We start from the raw sequence: 10533 nt of genomic DNA, 5'->3' as shown, positions 1-10533 counted from the left end.
GTCAATATTCCATTACAGTTAAATAACTCAATCTACATTCCCATTGCCAGAATACGAGTTCCCCCGCAACACCCCACCCCCGCCCCAAACATAATCTATTATTTTATCTTGGATTTTCTTGCTCCTATTTTTTATACCGAATCCTTGTCAGAACAAGCTATTAATTTCTGATGGATGGTGTTCCCATTTACACGTAAAATAATTATTCATTTCTCCTGTGGTTTATGTTCGAAGTCTAATTCCGTCAGCACAATTTTTCCCGATTTCATGTTAACTGGGTAAGGATTGTGCCCTCTAACCTACATAAAATCACCTCCCAGATTCCCCCCATTTCCCAACCACCCCTTGCCAGAGTAATTGTTGAAGCTAAATGCCAACGTGGCAATGATCCTATGCATGTTATTCTTTCCATAGCTTTGCTAACGTGTTTCTTTCTAATCCCCTGCCACTTTGTGATGGTTTCTAGAAAAACCTGTTCCATGTTATTTAACCTGCCTATGCTACTGCCTTCCCCGAGGCACCAATTCTCCCAATCGAGTTATGCGCAGTTGATCAGCAGCAATTGCTAACAGTTTATTCCAATGTGTCAGGTAAATGTTGAAGTCGACTGACACAGCTTCAGTGACAAGGGCAGACTGTCAGAAATACGGGAAAAAATAAACCAGGAAGAGTTAAGGAGAAAAGCACATCGCAGGCATTCAAATATCAGGAATAGAAGCAGCCTTTCTATGTTGCAGTGCCAATAAATTTGATAATGCGGATATATATTTAACACTTCCTTCCCGCAGGAACTTTACAGGGTTCATAGTCCAAAACCTAGCAATTGCAGTCCAAAATATCCACAAACAGCTGAACATCCACAGCCCTTTGTGGTGGGGAATTTAAAAGGTGACAAACCTTTGTCTGAAGATATTGCTCCAAACATTAACACACGGTAATGGTCTCTTATTCTCAGACGGTGTGACCTCATTCCCGATTCCCCAGCTCGCAAGTGTAGATAAACGGTTGAATATATTTACTTCAAATGAAATGGGATTAAACTTGTTCCGGAATTTCTCAGAACAAGCCATCATTGGTTTATAAATGTTAGGTTATGACTGAGGAACACATTGAATTTATTGATGTGTTAACTCAAGTATTTTGAGAGTGGAATGTCTACGGGTTTTATGTATTACAACAGCCAGGGACGATCTGATAAAGTCCTGCATAAGAGATTGCTAGCTAAATATCATACTGATATAATTGAATACAAATTTATACTTTGGCTAGGGTTAAATGGGAAGAAACCAGAGGCTAGAGGCAATGGACAGTGATTGCGATTGGCAGGCTGCGGATACCGGTGCTCAGGAGGATCTCAATTGTTCACTGTAGTTACTAATAACTTAGATGATGATTAGAAGAGCACGAATATATAATTGACAATAGCATAAATGTAAGCATCATTACCAGCATTTTTAATAGAAGCATAGGATACCAAAGAAGCTTTCATAGTTGAAGTGAATGGACAAATGGATTACAAGGTAGGGAATTGTGATTTCTAACCATAAGAACTGAAACCAAAGGAGCTAGAGTGGATCACGTAACCCATCGAGCTTCAACCGCTTTCAGTACATTCATGGCAGATCTACTACATTAAACTTCAATTTCACACCCAGTCCCCATATTCCCTTGATTCTCTGAAAGAGCAAAGACCCTCTATATCTGACCCTTTAATGTTCAGAGCGATGGAGCAGACAAAACCTACTGGCGTCGGGAATTCCCATTATCCACAACCGCCTGATTGCATACATTTCAACTCAGCCCAGCCCAAAATGATGAACCCCTTATGCTGTGACTGTGCCCAAATGTTCTAGTTTCCCATCGAGGCGGGCAAAACTCCCTCTGTCTACTTCAAAATCCCTGTAAATACCGTGCATATTTCACTAAGATCACCCCTCATGTTTCTATCCTGCAGGGAGGCCCAATTGAGTGACCTTTTCATCATTCGATAATCCTTTCTTCACAGGTACCAATCGAGGGAAGCTTTGCTATAGCACTTCCCAGCCAGCTACGCTTCTACTTATGAAGGAGATCAAAATCACACAAACTTCTCCAGAACAGACCTCAAAGAAGCCCCAGAAAAAATTGGATAGATGGTCGTATTCTTTCAGTCTACACGCATATGCTGTTTGCCTTCCCAGTGGTTTTCTTTAGCTTCATGCAAGCATTCTGCTTTCCGTGTTCCTGTATTTGAAAACTAAAATCCCTCCGAAGATCAAAATTCAGACAATTCAAAACTTGAAAAAGCTGCTGTTTTCTGTATTGAGTAACATCCTGTATAAATTCATACTATCAGACTGCGACTGGCCTCTTAATCCCTATTTATTTAATATGTGTCTATCTCTTTGCAGCCTATTTGTGCCCTCCTTAAAGTTTACAATTCTCATCGTGGTTTGTCTCTTCACCAAATATGAATACGTTAATCTCCATCAGATCATCGCTAATACAGGTTGTAAATAGTGGAGTCGCCAGCATTGCCAGTTCAGGCTGGCCATGACGTCACCTCCCCCGAGGCATTTGTTCCTGTTATGTAAATGCGCTCCGCGAACAGCAGCAAATGCTTACAACGTATTCAAATAGTTAAGTCCATTTCCAATTGGGAGAGAACGTTTGAGTTACACTGACTGGCTGCCAGAAATACATGAATAAAACGTGTATAAGAACAAAGTGCAACACACGCATACTGACATAAGAAATAAAACGAACAAAAGCCCATTCGGCCTTTGACTTTCCATTGCCTCTTAACATGATGATGACTGATTTATTACTTTCAACAAATTTCTTGCTGTATTTTGCTATCAGGTATCAGCTAAAACCAATATTTTTTTAGCCCTGCATATACGCAGCCGCTGAAGCTTTGGATTGGATTCACAACTATTTTTGAGAAGAAAATGCTCCACATCTTATCCCAAAATAGCCACTCTGATTCTCAAAATGTGTCCCCTCATTCTGGCAAAAAAAAAACCCACTCCCACCGCCTCGCAAATAAACACATGTGCAGACAAATGGGTGGATAGGTGGATAGATTCATTCACGCTGGGGTGAAAGAAAATTATCTCAGGATGAGAGAGAGAGAGAGAGAGAGAGATGGTGATGCAAGGAGAGAAAGAGAGAGAGAGCGAGAGAGAAAGAGAGACAGGCTGTCAGATAGAGAGGTAGAAAATAACTCTTGCATTGCTTTCGTGCTTATATTTACTGCATGCATCCTTATTATCCCTGTTCCTATTCTGAATTACCCTTTCTCAATTTGGCCTTTAGAATATTTTAATATTCCTGTCTTGTATTTGTTCATGATTTAATGTTGAAGTTTTCCTTTGCCTTCCATTTGTTTTCATTCTTCTCTGACCCCTGATTTGCTTTTCCTCGTCTTCTCCTTTATTGTCATTACACTTATTGCATGTTTTTTGCCTTAATTTCTATTTCTGGCTCTCCTCCATTTTTTCATCCAGGAAATATTATTGTCTGAAACAAAATAAAAACAGAATTACCTGGAAAAACTCAGCAAGTCTGGCAGCATCGGCGGAGAAGAAATCAGTTAACGCTCAAGACATTTCCAATTTCGTGTGCGTCCTCCTATAACGCCTACTCCCCGTCGGGGAATTGAACCCCGGTCTCCCGCGTGACAGGCGGGGATACTAACCACTATACTAACGAGGAACTGCAGAAGAAATCAGTTAACGTTTCGAGCCCTCATGGCCCTTCAGCAGAACTGAAGCATAGTTTCAACAAGGGAGAAATATAAATTGGTTTAAGGTGGGTGGGGGGGAAGAGACACATTGAGGGTGTGGTGTGAGCAGTTAATCAAAAGATGTCAGAGACAAAAGGGTCAAAGAGGTGTTGAAGGTGGTGGTCTTTGTCTGAGAAAAGTGCTAATTAAGAATGCAAGACAGGATATTCAAAGTACAGCTCTAGTGGGGGTGGGGTGGAAAGACTAAAGGTTTTAGTTTTAGATTTAAAAATAATGGAAATAGGTGGGGAAAGAAGAATCTATATAAATTATTGAAAAAAAAGGCGGGTTGGGGGGGAAAAGAAACAGGGTGGGGATGGGGGGAGGGGGGTTTAAGATCTAAAGTTGTTGAATTCAATATTCAGCCCAGAAGGCTGTAAAGTGCCTAGTCGGAAGATGAGGTGCTGTTCCTCCAGTTTGCGTTGGGCTTCACTGGAACAATGCAGCAAGCCAAGGACAGACATGTGGGCAAGAGAACAGGGTGGAGTGTTAAAATGGCAAGCGACAGGGAGGTTTGGGTCTTTCTTGCGGACAGACCGCAGGTGTTCCGCAAAACGGTCGCCCAGTTTGCGTTTGGTCTCTCCAATGTAGAGGAGACCGCATTGGGAGCAACGAATGCAGTAGACTAAGTTAGGGGAAATGCAAGTGAAATGCTGCTTCACTTGAAAGGAGTGTTTGGGCCCTTGGACGGTGAGGAGAGAGGAAGTGAAGGGGCAGGTGTTGCATCTTCTGCGTGGGCATGGGGAGGTGCCATAAGTGGGGGTTGAGGAGTAGGGGGTGATGGAGGAGTGGACCAGGGTGTCCCGGAGGGAACGATCCCTACGGAATGCCGTCAAGGGGGGTGAAAGGAAGATGTGTTCGGTGGTGGCATCATGCTGGAGTTGGCGGAAATGGCGGAGGATGATCCTTTGAATGCGGAGGCTGGTGGGGTGATAAGTGAGGACAAGGGGGACCCTATCATGTTTCTGGGAAGGACATTTCTCGTTATCTTGACTCCCAGTGCCCCCATCATAAACACTATATAAACAGTGCCACCGTCATAAACACTATATAAACAGAGCCCCATCATAAACACTATTTAAACAGTCCCCCCATCATAAACACTATATAAACAGCACCCCTTCATAAACAGTATATAAACAGTGCCCCCATTATAAACACTATATAAACAGTGCCCCCATCATAAACACTACATAAACAGTGCCTCATCATAAACACTCTATAAACAGCGCCCCATCATAAACACTATATAAACAGTGCCCATCATAAACACTATATAAACAGTGCCCAAGTCATAAACATTATATAAACAGTGCCCCATCATAAATACTATTTAAACAGTGCCCCATCATAAACACTATATAAACAGAGCCCCCATCATAAACGCGATATAAACAGTGCCCCCATCATAAACACTATATAAACAGTGCCCCCATCATAAATACAATTTAAACAGTGCCCCCATCATAAACACTATATAAACAGTGCCCCCATCATAAACACTATATAAACAGTGCCCCCATCATAAACCCTATATAAACAGTGCCCCCTTCATAAACACTGTTTAAACAGCGCCCCCATCATAAACTCTATATAAACAGTTCCCCCATCATAAATACTATTTAAAAAGTGCCCCCATCATAAACACTATATAAACAGCACCACAATCATAAACACTATTTAAACAGTGCCTCCATCATAAACACTATATAAAAAGTGCCCCCATGATAAACCCTATTTAAACAGTGCCCCCATCATAAACACTATATAAAAAGTGCCCCCATCATAAACTCTGTATAAACAGTGCCCCCATCATAAACATTATATAAATAGTGCACCCTTCATAAACACTATAAAAACAGTGCTTCCATCATACACCCTATTTAAACAGTGCCCCCATCATAATCACTATAAAAACAGTGCCCCCATCATAAACACTGTTTAAAAAGTGCACCATCATAAACATTATATAAACAGTGCCCCCATCATAAACACTTTATAAACAGTGCCCCCATCATAAACCCTATATGAACAGTGCCCCCATCATAAACACTATATAATCAGTGCCCCCATCATAAATACTATATAAACTGTGCCCCCATCATAAACCCTATTTAAACAGTGCCCCCATCATAAACACTATATAAACAGAGCGCCATCATAAACATTATATAAACAGTGCTCCCATAATAAACACTATTTAAACAGTGCGCCCATCATAAAAACTATATAAACACTGCCCCCATCATAAACACTATATAAACAGTGCCCCCATCATAAACACTATATAAACTGCGCCCCCATCATAAACACTATATAAACAGTGCCCCCATCATAACACTATATGAACAGTGCCCACATCATGAACACTATATATTAGTGCCCCATCATAAACAGTATATAAACAGTTCCCACATCATAAACACTAATTAAACAGTGCCCCAATCATTAACAGTATTTAAACCGTGCCCCCATCATAAACACTATATAAACAGATCCCCAATCATAAACACTGTTTAAACAGTGCCCCATCATAAACACTATATAAACAGTTTCCCCATCATAAACACTATTTAAACAGTACCCCCATCATGAACCCTATTTAAACAGTGCACCCATCATGAACCCTAATTAAACAGTGCCCTCATCATAAACACTATATAAACAGTGCCCCCATCATAAACACTTTATAAAGAGAGCACCCATCATAAACCCTATATAAACTTTGCCCCCATCATAAACACTGTTTAAACAGTGCACAATCATAAATACTATGTAAACAGTGCCCACATCATAAACACTATATAAACAGTGCCCCATCATAAACACTATATAAACAGTGCCCCCATCATAAACAGTATAAAATCAGTGCCCCATCAAAAACACTATATAAACAGTGCCCCCATCCTAAACACTATATAAAAAATGCTCCATCATAAACACTATATAATCATTCCCCCATCATAAACACTATATAAACAGTGCCCCCATCATAAACCCTATTTAAACACTGCACCTTCATAAACACTATATAAACAGCGCCCCCATCATAAACATTTTATAAACAGTGCTCCCATCATAAACACTATTTAAACAGTGCCCCCATCATAAATACTATATAACCATTGCCCCCATCATAAACACTATATAAACTGTGCCCCCATCATAAACACTATATAAACAGTGCCCCCATCATAAACACTATATAAAAAGTGCCCCCATCATGAACACTATATAAACAGAGCCCCATCATAAACACTATATAAAAAGTTCCCACATCATAAACACTAATTAAAAAGTGCCCCAATCATTAACAGTATTTAAACCGTGCCCCCATCATAATCACTATATAAACAGTTCCCCCATCATAAATACTATTTAAACAGTGCCCCATCATAAACACTATATAAACAGTTCCTCCATCGGAAACACTATTTAAACAGTGCCCCCATCATAAACACTATATAAACAGTGCCCCCATCTTAAGCACTATATAAACAGTTCCCACATCATAAACAGTATTTAAACAGTACCCCATCATAAGCACTATAAAAAAAGAGCCCCCATCATTAAAAGTATTTAAACCGTGCCCCCATCATAAGCACTATATAATCATTGTCCCCATCATAAACACTATATAAACAGTGCCCCCTTCAGAAACACTACTTAAACAGTGTCCCCATCATAATCACTATATAAACACTGCCCCCATCTTAAACACTATTTAAACAGTGCCCCCATGATAAACACAATATAAACAGTGCCCCCATCATAAACACTATATAAACGGTGCCCCCCTCATAAACACAATATAAACTGCGCCCCATCATAAACACTAATTAAACAGTGCCCCAATCATAAACAGTATTTAAACAGTGACCCCACCATAAACAATATTTAAACAGTGCCCCAATCATAAATAAAATTTAAAAAGTGCTCCCATCATAAACAATATATAAACAGTGCCTCCATCATAAACACTATTTAAACAGTGCCCCCATCATAAACACTATTTAACCAGTGGCCCCATCATAAACACTAAATAAACAGTGCCCCATCTTAAACACTACATAAACAGCGACCCCATCATAAACACTATATAAACAGTGCCCCATCATAAACACTATATAAACAGTGCCCCCATCATAAACACTATACAATCAGTGCCCCATCAAAAACACTATATAAACAGTGCCCCCATCCTAAACACTATATAAAAAATGCTCCATCATATACACTACATAATCAGTGCCCCCATCATAAACACTATATAAACAGTGCCCCCATCATATACACTATATAAACTGTGCCCCCATCATAAACACTATATAAACAGCGCCCACATCATAAACACTATATAAACAGTGCCCCCATCATAAACACTATATAAACAGTGCCCCCATCATGAACACTATATAAACAGAGGCCCATCATAAACACTATATAAACAGTTCCCACATCATAAACACCAATTAAACAGTGCCCCAATCATTAACAGTATTTAAACCGTGCCCCCATCATAATCACTATATAAACAGTTCCCCCATCATAAACACTATTTAAACAGTGTCCCATCATAAACACTATATAAACAGTTCCCCCATCATAAACAATATTTAAACAGTGCCCCCATCATAAACACTATATAAACAGTGCCCCCATCTTAAGCACTATATAAACAGTTCCCACATCATAAATAGTATTTAAACGGTACCCCATCATAAGCACTATAAAAAAATAGCCCCCATCATTAAAAGTATTTAAACCATGCCCCCATCATAAGCACTATATAATCAGTGTCCCCATCATAAACACTATATAAACAGTGCCCCCTTCATAAACACTAATTAAACAGTGTCCCCATCATAATCACTATATAAACACTGCCCCCTTCATAAACACTAATTAAACAGTGTCCCCATCATAATCACTATATAAACACTGCCCCCATCTTAAACACTATTTAAACAGTGCCCCCATCATAAACACTATATAAACAATGCCCCCATCATAAACACTATATAAACAGTGCCCCCATCATAAACACTATTTAAACAGTGACCCCACCATAAACAATATTTAAACAGTGCCCCCATCATAAATAAAATTTAAAAAGTACTCCCATCATAAACACTATATAAACAGGGCCCCATCATAAACACTATTTATACAGTGCCCCCATCATAAACACTATTTAACGAGTGGCCCCATCATAAACACTAAATAAACAGTGCCCCATCTTAAACACTATATAAACAGCGACCCCATCATAAACACGATATAAACATTGCCCCATCATAAAGACTATATAAACAGTGCCCCATCATAAACACTATATAAACAGCGCCCCATCATAAACACTATTTAAACAGTGCCCCCATCATAAACATTATGTAAACAGTGCCCCCATCATAAACACTATATAAACAGTGCCCCATCATAAACACTATTTAAACAATGACCCCATCATAAACACTATATAAAAAGTGCACAATCATAAACACTATATAAAAACTGCCACCATCATAAACACTATAAAAACAGTGCTTCCATCATACACCCTATTTAAACAGTGCCCCCATCATAATCACTATAAAAACAGTGCCCCCATCATAAACACTGTTTAAAAAGTGCACCATCATAAACACTATATAAACAGTGCCCCCATCATAAACACTTTATAAACAGTGCCCCCTTCATAAACCCTATATAAACAGTGCCCCCATCATAAACACTATGTAATCAGTGCCCCATCATAAACACTATATAAACAGTGCCGCCATCATAAACACTATATAAACACTGCCCCATCATAAACACTATATAATCAGTGCCCCCATCATAAACACTATATAAACTGTGCCCCCATCATCAACCCTATTTAAACAGTGCCCCCATCATAAACACTATATAAACAGAGTGCCATCATAAACATTATATAAACAGTGCTCCCATAATAAACACTATTTAAACAGTGCGCCCATCATAAAAACTATATAAACACTGCCCCCATCATAAACACTATATAAACAGTGCCCCCATCATAAACACTATATAAACTGCGCCCCCATCATAAACACTATATAAACAGTGCCCCCATCATAACACTATATGAACAGTGCCCCCATCATGAACACTATATATTAGTGCCCCTTCATAAACAGAATATAAACAGTTCCCACATCATAAACACTAATTAAACAGTGCCCCAATCATTAACAGTATTTAAACCGTGCCCCCATCATAAACACTATATAAACAGATCCCCAATCATAAACACTATTTAAACAGTGCCCCATCATAAACACTATATAAACAGTTTCCCCATCATAAACACTATATAAAAAGCGCCCACATCATAAACACTATACAAACCGTGCCCCCATTATCATCACTATATAAACGGTTCCCCCATCATAAACACTATTTAAACAGTGCCCCATCATAAACACTATATAAACAGTTCCCCCATCATAAACACTATATAAACAGTGCCCCATCATAAACACTATATAAACAGTTCCCCCATCACAAACACTATATAAACAGTGCCCCATCATAAACCCTATATAAACAGAGCCCCCATCATAAACACTATATAAACAGTGCTCCATCATAAACACGTTATAAACAGTACCCCAACATAAACACTATTTAAACAGTGCCCCATCATAAACGCTAGATAAACAGAGCCCCCATCATAAACACTATATAAGCAGTACCGCATCATAAACAGTATATAAACAGTACCCCATCATAAACACTAT

The 10533-nt window shown here is 39.2% G+C and overlaps 1 non-coding gene across 1 annotated transcript; it reads right to left on the bottom strand.

Moving 5' to 3' along the window:
- Positions 1-3624: 3624 nt before the first annotated feature.
- Positions 3625-3696, bottom strand: trnad-guc (transfer RNA aspartic acid (anticodon GUC)). Its single transcript has one exon. It is a non-coding gene; the product is annotated as a tRNA-Asp (tRNA).
- Positions 3697-10533: the final 6837 nt, after the last annotated feature.

Source organism: Cetorhinus maximus, unplaced genomic scaffold, assembly GCF_964194155.1.
Source record: "Cetorhinus maximus unplaced genomic scaffold, sCetMax3.hap1.1 HAP1_SCAFFOLD_297, whole genome shotgun sequence".
NCBI classification, from domain to species: domain Eukaryota; kingdom Metazoa; phylum Chordata; class Chondrichthyes; order Lamniformes; family Cetorhinidae; genus Cetorhinus; species Cetorhinus maximus.
This window is presented reverse-complemented; position numbering and strand designations above follow the sequence as displayed.